The sequence below is a fragment of the Bos taurus genome, chromosome 18, assembly GCF_002263795.3.
Source record: "Bos taurus isolate L1 Dominette 01449 registration number 42190680 breed Hereford chromosome 18, ARS-UCD2.0, whole genome shotgun sequence".
NCBI lineage: Eukaryota > Metazoa > Chordata > Mammalia > Artiodactyla > Bovidae > Bos > Bos taurus.
Window position 1 is genome coordinate 13,368,700 of NC_037345.1, and position 11,706 is coordinate 13,380,405.

At 46.3% G+C, this 11,706-nt stretch overlaps 1 long non-coding RNA gene across 1 annotated transcript; it reads right to left on the reverse strand.

The window, feature by feature from the left end:
* Positions 1–3,495: 3,495 nt before the first annotated feature.
* Positions 3,496–4,393, reverse strand: LOC104974754 (uncharacterized). Its single transcript, XR_812618.4, has 2 exons — positions 3,873–4,393; positions 3,496–3,719 (listed from the first exon to the last, which is right to left on the reverse strand). It is a non-coding gene; the product is annotated as an uncharacterized lncRNA (long non-coding RNA).
* Positions 4,394–11,706: the final 7,313 nt, after the last annotated feature.

Here is an 11,706-nt window from a genome sequence, read left to right on the forward strand (position 1 = left end):
TGCGGGTCCCTCCAGCCTCGGGCCATTCGAGACCTGGCCCAGAGCCCCGCTGTGTGTCTCCAGGGAGCGGCGGGGTCAGAGGGGCAGGATGGGAATCTGCCAAAGCTGCCTGTGAACAAGGCAGGGGAGCAGGTGGCCCCTCTGCCCAGGGCCCCTGGGAAGCAGCCTGTCCTGCGTCCATGAAACTGGCATGATCTGATAGGAATTCATTCTGCCCAAAGTACGATGCCCTGCTTGGCTTGGGACACTTCTAGCTTTTGCCTCTTGTCTCAGCATAAACATTAACATGCCCCTTTTCATGCCCAAAATGTCCACATTCGGATAATAAGTCAGATGGTTATCCTAACTACACAACTTATAGTATCTGTAGATGCCAGACAACATAAAACCTGCTTTGGACTATACAGCAGTTTATTCCCCAAGATACTTCCTACTGTGAAGTGGAGATGGCAGGGTTCAGATGGAAAGTTATGTAAAAATTTGGGGCGGGGTTAAACATATAAGCTTCAAGAGAGTGAGTCTATCATAACTGATCCTAGAATCCTGGATTCTTTGACCTGGAAACCCCACAGGATGGGGGTCCTGAATTCTGAGTCCACTTGGTGCTCCCAGGGGCCCAAGAAAACTGCTGATTGGACCCATACTTGGGTCTCCAGCTTCTGTGCAGTTCCCTGACGTGCCCATGAGTTGATCGCCTGGGTTGCAAGCAACAAAAACCAACTCTCGCACATAGATGCTTTTTTTCCTGTGGAGTTATTTTAGAAACATACCCACCTTTGGGTGGCTTCGTTCATCCATTTATTCACCCGTTCATTCATTCATTGACTTTTGTTTCAGTGGAGTGGGGAAATACTAGTAGGTACACTGTTATGTCGCCATGAGAGTTTAATGAATTGATTCAAGGAAAGTGCTTAGATGATACCACTTCCCTTAGTTACTGTGTGCTGACCACTGAGTTGCAGGACCTGACTGTGCCCTGAAGGAGCAGGTCCTGGCATCACAAATCCATCAGCTGACACCCCGAGGGCTCCCTTGGCTCCTCCGGGCATGTCCTCAGCACCCGCAGCTGCCCTGCCACCTTCAGCCTCCCTACCGTAGGTAGACCACTTCACTGGCTGTCTCTATGGATCTGGGGTCTCCCTGCTCCCTGCAGCCATATGGCAGGGCCCTGCTTCACTTAGAAAGTACCTTGTGGACATCCTCACTCTCAGCTTGTCCTGGACATCCTCATGGCTGGTTCAGACATCAATTCAACTGCTGTTATAGTAGGAGCTAAACTCTCTGCCATTAAAAAAATACGTAAAAGCCATATACATGCATGTTACAGAAGACATTTTAAGGGCTTCAAAAGTGAAAAGTCTGTCTTTCACAGAGTGAACTGCTGGTAGCAGTTTCTTGTCCCTCTTTCTGGAAATTTCTATATATATAAGCCTATACATATGTATATTGCTTTTGTTTAAAATACAGGAGATGGGACTTCCCTGGCAGTAACCAGTGGTTAGGACTCTGAACTTCTACTGCAGGGAGCATGGGCTCAGTCCCTGGTCCAGGAACTAAGATTATCCAAGCTGCACAGTTTGGCCAAGTAATAAATAAATAAAATAAAATACAGGAGATAACCATATCCTATGTAGAAGGTATGTATCTAGTCACTTAATAATTGTCAAGAAATATCCCATGGAACCTGGTGGGCTACAGTCCATAAGATCACAAAGAGTCAGACACAACTGAGGTGACTTAGCATGTGCTTACACATGCACAAATCATAATGGGAAAAATATATAAAAAATGTATGTATTTGTATTACTAAGTCACTGTGTTCTATAGGAGAAATTAACACAACATTGTATATTAACTCTACACCAATAAAAAATTTTAAAGTAATTGTCATGAATTTCAACACAGCATTTCATTAAAACACTTATCATAATTTATCAAATCTCTTTCCCTCCAGATGCACTTTTTTTTTGTCTTATCTGTAACACTGCACTGAACATCTCTGAGCGGAATTCCTAGGTCTGACATTTACAGGTCAAAGGAGAAAAGCACTGATGCTGTTGATCCATGTGTCACGATGCTCACCTGAGAGATTGTGCCAAGTCCCACTTTCATCCATTCACCTATATTTTGAGTCAAAGAGTCTCAATTTATTCAACTCAACACCTGCTAATTTTTGGCTATCTCCTTTGCACATAAAACATTAATCAGTGGGCTTCATGGACTATAATTCTCTGCAGGAATTGGTGAGTCCTCATGTGGATTTGCGGAGTAGGCAATGGTATCCCACTCCAGTACTCTTGCCTGGAAAATCCCATGGATGGAGGAGCCTGGAAGGCTGCAGTCCATGGGGTCACTAAGAGTCAGACACGACTGAGCGACTTCACTTTCACTTTTCACTTTCATGCATTGGAGAAGGAAATGGCAACCCACTCCAGTGTTCTTGCCTGGAGAATCCCAGGGACGGGGGAGGCTGGTGGGCTGCCGTCTATGGGGTCGCACAGAGTCGGACACGACTGAAGCGACTTAGCAGCAGCAGCATGTGGGTTTGTGATGGTGAATTCTGCGTCAGTTTGATTGAGCTGTGGTGCCCAGATATTGGGTCAAACGTTATTCCAGATATTTCAGGATAGGTGTCTTCTTGGATGTGATTAACACGTAAGACTTTGAGTAAAGTAGATTATCTGCCACAATATGAGTGGGCCTTGTCTGATCAGTCGGAAGCTTTAACTGAATAAAGACAGATTCCCCTGGGCAAGCAGAAGTTCTGCCTTTGGACCTCACCCCATCAGATTTTGGACTTGTTAGGCCTCCCCAATCACATCTTTCAAAGGGCAGAAAGAAAGACTGAAGTTTCTATTTTTATTTCCTCTCTCACCTTTTATAATTTCTCTTTTCCATATGTTTCTTAGAGGACACAATACATTAGAACCTGATATACGGATATAATTCATACATAATTACACATGCATTGGAGGAGCAGACTCCAGACCTTTTTGCTGAAATGAGTGTGTGATCAAAGAAAATAATTTTTCTTTGAGAAAAATTTTCTATGAGACTCCTCAAATTTCTTGGCATTACTCTTTATAAATAGCTCTTAAAGGATAGAAATTCAAATTTGCTCCTAAATGCAACCAAGTGCTCTCCAAAGTGCTTTAAGATCCCAGCAGATACTTACACTGTCTATAGTGAAAAGTGAAAGTGTTAGTTGCTCAGTCGTGTCCGACTCTTTGCGACCCCAAGGACTGTAACCCACCAGGCTCCTCTGTCCATGGGATTATCCAGGCAAGAATACTGGAGTGGGTCACCATTCCCTTCCCTAAGGGATCTTCCCAGCCCAGGAATTGAACCCAGTTCTCCTGAACTGCAGGCAGATTCTTTACTACTGCGCCACCAGGGAAGCCAACACTGTCTAATTCTATTTTAGTGAAAAAAAAAGAAAAAGAAGGAAAAGTAAATAGAAAAAACTCACACTGGGCAGAATCTTGAGAACACATGGATGTTTCAATATGTTTTATTCATAGTAATTTCTTTTGCTTCTGCTCTGGATTGTTTATACCACAATTTTCAGCTTGCATTTTTACCGATTTTATGGATCCCGCTGTTTCCGGATCTGCAGCGCCTGAGGGAATGCTTTGTAGTGGAAATTTCACGTTTACAGGGACATCACACCACAGTGCTGCCGTGATAGTCATCACCTGTCCGGCTTCACTGCTCTGCGCCTTGAGTCAAATGAAAACAATGAAGCCGGGCTGCCTGGGAGCCCAAGGGAACCAGATCCTCCTCCACCCTTGAGACGCTCTCAAGCCTCTCTTTCTGGAAAGAGTGACTCAACAGCTGCTGGGAGAAAAGAGCCTTCCCTCTGCTGGACAAACCTCAGCGTCCACATCACAGCTGGAGCTCGGCTGCTCCTTGGGTCTCTCCAGAGCCCAGGGAGACACGTGCTCGGCCAAATGCCTTGATGTCTTCCCCATGCCTGGCCACGTCTCCTTTGGTAACAGCACCTAAGGGTTCTCCCTAGGATACTCCCTCCCCTGCCAGCTGACTCCTCCCCGCTCCCTGGTGTATATCAGGCTTGGCCAATCAGAGGGAAAGTGGCTCACAGGTAACCTGAGCTGGCCAGTACCTGTCAGCCCTGGAAATGACTGCCTCTGTAGGAGAGAGGCCCTGTCTGTCCCTGGGCATTATGAAACAGCTCACAGACACATTGTGAGATCCTGAATGGATCCAAGAATGGAGAGAAAATTGAGCCCCGAGATGGGAAGGGTCGGGAGGGAGAGACAGAGACAGAATGAGAGAGATACACGCAGAGAAAATGACACTGCTTCAGCTGGGCAATTCCTGTTGCTATATCCTAAAGTCCATTTCCAAATTTTCAGGTATTGCATCAACAATTCCCTTTTATGAAGCTTGTTTAATTTGTTTTCTGTGTATTCCAAAGGGCCCTGCCTTAGTCTCCATCTTACAGATGATGTGCCTGCAGCTGAGAGTGGTGACAGGACTAAGTCACCTCGCTAGGAAGAGGCAGAGACAGTGCTCGCATGTGTGGCCTTGAGCTCTTTATCTCTTTGGGCCCCACCACACGACTAGTCTTCACTTCCACAGGCGTACATATAAAGTGCACAATCATTGCATGCAGTATGACAGGTGGACGCTCAGTCATCTGTTTCAGGTTCTTACCGGGTCCAAGGAGATCTTTGGTTGGAATAAAAGGTGTGAATAGACTCTAGACCCCAATGATGCGCTGTTGCCCAGCAGACCACCTGCAAACAGTTGCTGAAAACAACAATCATTTATTGAGCTCAAAAACCTGTAGTCTGGGCCGGGCTCTGTGGGAAGGGCTCTCTCTGCTCCAAGAGGCATCAGACCTGGAGTTCACCTGGGGCTGGAGGACCCACTCTCAAGATGGCACACCCCTGTGGCTCCCGGGGGTTACTGTTGGTTCCCCTCCACGTGGGCCTCTCTCAATTAGCAAGTCAGCATTTGCTCACTCAAAACAATGAGGAGTGTCATTTAGGAGGTGAAGCAGGTCCCCCAACAAGTTAAATCGAGAGCTGTACCTGGTGTGACCCAGTGATCACACTCCTAGGTACGCACCCAAGAGACATGAAAGCATAAAACCACGCAAATGTACATCCGAGTTCAGAGGGGCGGTACTCATAACAACCAGAGATAGAAATAACCCAAAGGTCCATCAGGGGATGAATGAATAAACAAAAGTGATATAAATGCAGTCATTTAGCCATTAAAAGGAATGAAGCTATGGTGATCAACACAGCATGGTATTGGCCAGAAGAGACACATCAATCATTGGGACAGACTTTAGAGACCGAAAATAGACCCCCATAACTGTGGTCAATTGATTTCTACCGTGGAACAAAGCAAAGATCCTCTTTTCCACAACTGGTGCTAACACAACCGGACACATGTCCACAAGCAAAGAAGTCGGTCTACACACAGACCTCACACCCTTCACAAAAAGGAACTCAAAATGGATCACAAAGGGTGGAGTGGGAGGGTTGGGAGGGAGGCTCAAGAGGGAGGGAATATATGTACACTCATAGCTGATTCATGTTGTATGGCAGAAACCAACACAACATTGTAATTATCATCCAATTAAAATATATTTAAAAAATAGATCACATATCTAAATGCAAATTCAAAGCTATAAAATTCCTAGAAGATAACATGGGAGAAAATCTAGATGACCTTGGACTTGATGATGATGACTTTTTAGGTACAATATCCATGAAAGAAATAATCAATAAGCTGCACTTCAATGGTCATGAGTTTGAGCAAACTCCGGAAGTTGGTGAAGGACAGGGAAGCATGGGTGCTGTGGTCCACGGGGTCGCAAAGAGTCGGACATGAACGAATGACTGAACGACAACCGCAGAACGCAAAATGGTGCAGCCGCTTTGGGCGACGGTTTGGTGATTTTTCACAAAACTAACCATCCTCTTCTCATATGAGCTACCAATTGCTCCCCTTGGTATTTACTCATAGGAGCTGAAAACTTATGGGTGTTTATTGCAGCTTTATTCATAATTGCTAAAACTTGGGCACAACCAAGATGTCCTTCAGTGGGTGAAAGGATGAATAAATTGTGGAACATCCAGGCAGTGGAGTACTACGCAGTGTTAAAGAGAATTGTCAAGTCAGGAAAAGACATGAGGAAATTTAAATGTGTTTTTCTAAGTGACAGAAGCCAATCCATAGGCTGATTCTAACCATATGATGTTACACAAAAGACAAAGCTATGGCGAAAGTGACAAGATCAGTGCTTGTCAGGGATTGTGGGGAGGAAGGAGAAACAGGTGGAGCACAGGGGATTTTTAGGGCAGTGAAACTACTCTGTATGAGACTATAAAGGGGGATACACGTCACTGAATGTTTGTCCAGATCCATAGATTGTAGGACACCAACAGTGAGTCCTGATGTAGACTCGGGACTCCGGGCAGTGACGGCATGTCTATGCAGAGTCATCGACTGTAACAGATGCACCACTCTGGCTCCGGAAGGAGTATTGATATCAGGGAGAGGTTGGGGACGTGGCAGAGGGTATATGGGAAATCTGTACTTTTCTGTTCAATTTTGCTGTGAACTGAAAGCTTCCCTAAAAAATAAAGTTTAGTAATTAAAAAAAAAAGAAGTGATGCACTGACACAGGCTACAACAAGGATGAACCTTGAAAACATTGTGCTGAATGGAAGAAACCAGTCAAAAAAGGCCACATACGTGTGATGCCGTTCATAGGAAACATCCAGACAGACAGCTGCCAGGAGCTGGGGCAGGAGTGGGGAAGGAGGGCAGGTAACGGGAAAGGTGATGAAAACATGAGGGAACCAGTTACTGACGGTTGCATACCACTGTGAATGCACTTGGTGCCACTGGGTTGTATACCTTTGAATCGTTAATGGTTAATTTTATGTTAAGCGAATTTCTACTGATGATACTTCCTTAAATTTCTTCATGGCTCAGAACCCGCAGCAGTTGCGGGTCCTGGGTTGGATGAAATTCCCCGCCAGGTGGGGGTGGAGCTACAGGGCATGCTGGATCCTGCTCCTTCCCACTCCCCTGGATTGTCTCTGAGCTCTGTTCCCAGGACCCCAGTTCACCCCAAACCAGGTCTCTTCCCAGTGTCTGGGGAGGGGGAGGAACTACAGAAGGGGCCCCAGGGTGGCACTGCCCCGGGCAGGCTCCTGGAACAGCACAGCCATCCATCAAGTCTCACATCTGCAGGTCCAGGTGGCATCGAGCGCTCCACCCCCCTACCCCCGCCCACCCGAGGGTCAGATTTGTGCTTGTGTCCTGTTGAATCACCCCTTGGAATCTTCTGATTCTGTGCCCCCTGCCTCTCTACCACTGTGACCACCCTAGTCCAAGTCTCCATCATTTCTTGCCTGGACCCCTGCCACAGCCTCCACTGCTCTCCCCAAGTCCACTCAGGACCCCTCTTCCCCACCCCCAACTCATTTTCCAACACTCTAGCCAGAGTGAGTTTTGAAAATGTAAATCTCATCATACCCACCCTTGTCCCAAAACCTTGTAAAGGCTTCGAGTTATCTTAGGACAAAGACAAAACTTGTCCCTTGGCAAGTTTTGACAGGGACCTCCACATCCCACATTCTAAGTACCTTTCCTGCCACAGCTTGCAAGCTTCCTCCTTGAAGCAATAGCACTGCCACGCTACAGTTAAGAGTGTTGCTTAACCTCTCTGAAATTCACGTCCTGTACAATGAAAAGGGATTATAATCATGTGCCTGTCCTAGGCGAGGTAACTCAGTTCAGTTCAGTTCAGTCGCACAGTCGTGTCAGACTCTGCGACCCCATGAATCGCAGCACGCCAGGCCTCCCTGTCCATCACCAACTCCCGGAGTTCACTCAGACTCCAGTCCATCGAGTCAGTGATGCCATCCAGTCATCTCATCCTCTGTCGTCCCCTTCTCCTCCTGCCCCCAATCCCTCCCAGCATCAGAGTCTTTTCTAATGAGTCAACTCTTCGCATGAGGTGGCCAAAGTACTGGAGTTTCAGCTTTAGCATCATTCCTTCCAAAGAAATCCCAAGGCTGATCTCCTTCCGAATGGACTGGTTGGATCTCCTTGCAGTCCAAGGGACTCTCGAGTCTTCTCCAACACCACAGTTCAAAAGCATCAATTCTTCGGCGCTCAGCCTTCTTCACAGTCCAACTCTCACATCCATACATGACCATAGGAAAAACCATAGCCTTGACTAGACGGACCTTTGTTGGCAAAGTGAGGTAACTCAACACACAATAATATGCCCGTTTCCTGAGATAGACCCTCCGCTAAACCCTTGACAAACTCCACTTCCCTGGAATCCTCCTAACGTGCCTGGGAGCTGTGGGTTTGAAACGCCATTTCCCAGAGGAGGCAGCTGACTTGCCACAGGAGAGTGAGGACTCCAAGCCCAGGTCGAGCCTACTCCCATAGCCCTACTCTGTGGACTTTATACTCTCTTCTAGACTTTTCCTGGGCGACTGAGGGCTTCATAAACAATTTACTTTTCTCCCTGATGGGTGCATCTTCAGGAACGGGCTGCGTCTAAGGATTCCAGGGTGTGCCTGAAGCAGGCCCTGCACAGTTTCAAACAAGGGAGATATTTGCAAATGCCTGGCACGTGTGCATCCACATGGGCCCCCATCTCTGGGGCCATCCAGGCCAGCGTGCACCTCCCTCTCTTTCTATAAAGCTCCCATCGATCTGTCTTCAGCCTAGTTAACTCTGGAAACTTGGATTGGATTCTTTCTATTTTATTTATTTATTTTTGGCCGAGAGACTTGTGGGAGCTTAGTTTCCCAAACAAGGATTGAACCCTGGCCCCTGACAGTGAAAGTTTGGAGTCCTAACCACTGGGCAGCCTGATGGCGGGGGCGGGGCGGGGGGGGGGGGGGACGGTGTCCCTGGATCGGATTCTAGTAAGGCTTGATGGCAAGGAGAAGGATCCCCTATGGTAGGGAAGTGAATTTCATTGGTAGGCAGTGGTCTTTGCTGATTTCTAGTTATTTGATTTTTTTAAAACCATGATGAATCAGTTAGGTGTCAATACTGCAAAGCTTCGTTTGTCTTAGTTCCTGCGCAGCAAGTGAAAGTAAAAGTAGCTCAGCTCTGTCTGACTCTTTGCGACCCCAAGGACCATACAGTCCATGGAATTCTCCAGGCCAGAATACTGGAGGGGGTAGCCTTTCCCTTCTCCAGGGGTTCTTCCCAACCCAGGGATCGAACCCAGGTCTCCCACATTGCAAGTGGATTCTTTACCAGCTGAGGCACAAGGGAAGCCCAAGAATACTGGAGTGGGTAGCCTATCCCTTCTCCAGGGAATCTTCCTGACCCAGGAATCAAACCAGTATCTCCTGCATTGCAGGCAGATTCTTTACCAACTGAACTATCAAGGAAGCCCAAATAAAAGTAAATAAAACAGAAACATCAAAAACAGACAAGAGAAGTCTAGCATTCCAGCCTAAGGACAATTACTGTTTTGTTCCACTTAAAAGTGACTCAGGATGACTGAGCAGTTGCCTGGAAAGGAAGGAGCAGGCAAGCTCACACCTGAAAGGGGGCTGCATCTTGAAAGGGTGATATTTTAAAACAGTGTGGAAAATATCATCTTACATTCATCTGCTTTCTAGTCAGATATGCAAGTATCCTTGCAAGAATTTTAGGGTTAAGTGTTCAGACTGGTTGTGACTGAAGAAGAGGTGGGGACAGAAAGCACAGCTCTCTTGGGATTTTTGTGGTTGGCTTCAGAAACCCTTTCCCCAGTGTGAGCAGATCCTGGACTCCAGATTCAAGTACTCTGGATTCAGGACCCCACTTTCATTTTTTCCCAGCTCTGTAACCTTGCAGAGCAACCTTCCAATCTCTTTGGACTCTTCCTCACCTCTGAATAGGACAGATCTCATTTCAATAACACGATCTTCCCTGCTGTAACCTTCTTTGGAATTTCTTGAGGGCACTTTTCCTGCAGGGGAATCTAGTGACCAGTCTCAGAAGACCCCTGAGGGCTAATTCTGGAAGAGCCCCAACAAGGTTGCCCAAGGCTCCACAGCTGGTTCCTGCCTTGAGTGGCGTTTTGTTATTGGCAAAAGAGAGGTGGGCAGGAAACTCACAGTAAATCGTTTCTTTTCTGAAAGAAAATAGCGCCACCATTTCATGTTGGGAGGATCCAAGGAATTTTAGCTCGTTGTAAACATTACTTTGCCAACAAAGGTCCATCTAGTCAAGGCTATGGTTTTTCCAGTGGTCATGTATGGATGTGAGAGTTGGACTATAAGGAAAGCTGAGCACTGAAGAACTGATGCTTTTGAACTGTGGTGTTGGAGAAGACTCTTGAGAGTCCCTTGGACTGCAAGGAGATCCAACCAGTCCATCCTAAAGGAGATCAGTCCTGGGTGTTCATTGGAAGGACTGATGTTGAAGCTGAAACTCCAATACTTTGGCCACCTGATGCGAAGAGCTGATTCATTGGTAAAGACCCTGATGCTGGGAAAGATTGAGGGCAGGAGGAGAAGCGGGTGACGGAGGATGAGATGGTTGGATGGCATCATCGACTCAATGGACATGGGTTTGGGTGTACCCTGGGAGTTGTTGATGGACAGGGAGGCCTGGTGTGCTGCGGTTCATGGGGTCGCAAAGAGTTGGACACGACTGAGCGACTGAACTGAACTGAAACAACTCAGGAAACAGAGGCAAGTGTAAAGAAGAAAAATGAAAAGCAGTGGTATTCCCAGCAATACCGGTAAGCAGGAATAACATTCCTGAGAATTGTCTATAGTTTTGGACTGTTTTTCCCATAGTACCCACAAACACGCTTTTATGCTCTTTAAATACAATACAACCACATTTATATTGTTTATATTTATATATAAATAACATTTCATTATTACATATGGACATTCTATACACAATACATTGTTGTTCGATGGCTCAGTCCCGTCCAACTCTTTGCGACCCCATGGACTGCAGCACACCAGGCTTCCCTGTCCATTACCATCTCCTGGAGCTTGCTCAAACTCACATCCATCAAGTTAGTGATGCCATCCAACCATCTCGTTCTTGTCATCCCCTTCTCTTCCTGCCTTAAATCTTTCCCAGGATCAGGGTCTTTTCCAATGAGTCAGGACTTTGCATCAGGTGGCCAATGTATTGGAGCTTCAGCTTCAATATCAGTCCTTCCAATGAATATTCAGGATTGATTTCCTTTAGGATTGACTGGTTTGATCTCCTTGCAGTCCGAGGGACTCTCAACAGTCTTCTCCAACACCAAAGTTCAAAAGCATCAACTCTTCAGGGCTCACCTTTCTTTATATCTAACTCTCACATCCACACATGACTACTGGAAAAACCATAGCTTTGACTAGACAGACCTTTGTTGGCAAATTAATGTCTCTGCTTTTCAATATGCTGTCTAGGTTTGTCATAGCTTTTCTTTCAGGGCACAAGTGTCTTTCAATTTCATGGCTAAAATCACCATCTGCAGTGATTTTGGAGCCCAAGAAAATAAAATCTGTCACTGTTTCGATTGTTTCCCCATCTATTTGCCATGAAGTGATGGGACTGGAGGACATGATCGTTTTTTGAATGTTGAGTTTTAAGCCAGCTTTTTCACTCTCCTCTTTCACTTTCATCAAGAGGCTCTTTAGTTCCTCTCTCCTTTCTACCATAAAGGTGGTGTCACCTACATGTTTG